The sequence below is a fragment of the Carlito syrichta genome, unplaced genomic scaffold (genome assembly GCF_000164805.1).
Source record: "Carlito syrichta isolate Samal-C Ts95f unplaced genomic scaffold, Tarsius_syrichta-2.0.1 Scaffold153566, whole genome shotgun sequence".
NCBI classification, from domain to species: Eukaryota; Metazoa; Chordata; class Mammalia; order Primates; family Tarsiidae; genus Carlito; species Carlito syrichta.
In genome coordinates, this window is record NW_007097662.1 from 275,998 (window position 1) to 277,542 (window position 1,545).

Consider the following 1,545-nt stretch of genomic DNA (forward strand, 5'->3'; position numbering starts at 1 on the left):
TCATTCAGCCTAAATGTCATTGTCTTGTCTATGATGTGAATTGTCTGTACTTGCTATGTCTGCAGCATCCTTCGACCTGGAATTCCTGCAAAGAAAGATACTGTGTAAAAACTGGTGCTATCTTTTCCATTCCTAACTGATCACATTAGAGAATTTTCACATAATGCTGATTAAGCTCAGTAGAGTGTAGTTTTCAACTCCATATTCTGTCCTATGAAGATTCAGCACTGCTTGTCCTTTTATGACTTGCAACACTTCCTGCTCTTCCCAAACTTCCAGGGGAGTAAGTTTTAATGGATTTTGCTCCCATTAAACTTCATATCAGGTTGGAAGATGATATGCCCATTAGTTGGATCCTGTAATTCATGCTGCCAAATTTTGGGCAGAGCCAGGATCACAGTCCTACTCGTTTGAAACTCGTCTAAGTGCTTTTCTGCCATCTCCCACTTCCTTGTGATATTTAGAAATGCCTTGTTGGCCTGCTTCCCTAGAAAATGGCGAGAGCCCTCAAGTAGAGGCCACACCTAAAGTTAAACTTGATAGCGGGCATGTATTTTTTTTAATTTTTACCTTTTTCAGTTACTCTCTCTTCCCCTTTCCCATCCCCTTCCCTTTCCTTTTGCTTTTGTCCCCCTAGCACCCTTCCAAAAAGGGAGGAAATTAAAGCCTCCTGGTGTCAATTGCTGATTCCCTGAAAAATATCACTTAAAAAAATCTGTTAAAGCAAAGCAACATGTATTCACTGCGGTAAAGATCACTACCTCACAGTCTTTTTAATTTTATTTTATTGAATTGGGGTCTCTGTCGCCCAATCTGGAGTGCAGTAACAGGGTCATGGCTCACTGCAGCCACGATCTCCTGGGCTCAAGTGATCTCCTGCCTCAGTCTCCTGAGTACCTAGGACTCCTGGCACACACCATCACACCCCGCAATTTTTTGTAGAGACCGAGGTCTCACTATATTGCTCAGGCTGGTCTTGAACTTCTGAGTTCAAGCGAGCATTCTGCCTCAGCCCCAAAGTGCTGGGATTACAGGCATGAGCCACCACGATGACATAACTACCACACAGTCTTTAGTCTACGAAGGAGGAAGAAGGAAAGCAGGCTAGTTATGAGGACCTGGGGGTCTTGTTTAAGGCTGGTCTTTAATTGCAGGGCTTGATTAGGTTAGGCCAAGTTCATGATAGAATAAGACTGAAGGACCGAATGCTACCTTCTAGCCTTGGGTCCTTGGGCTGGCTTCTTCAACATTCTGAGCTTTGGGCTTCTCTTCTATGAAAGGGTTAGATGAGATTTAGTGAGATAATGTGTGACTCTGACACAGTGAGCTCTAGAGAAATGGCGCTGTTGTGCATCAGTCTCATTCCATAAGGGGCTTTCCATTCTGCTGCCTGGTCCTCGTCGGCATAGGGGGAGCGGCGAGCGGGGTGTGGCGCTGCGTCCCTGCGCCGACAGAGGCCGCCAGCGCGCCCTCGGTCCGGGCGGTGCCCGCCTCTGTCACCGCTTCCCCGCACGAGGCTGCCCCAGCCGCTGCCTGACCGCCGTC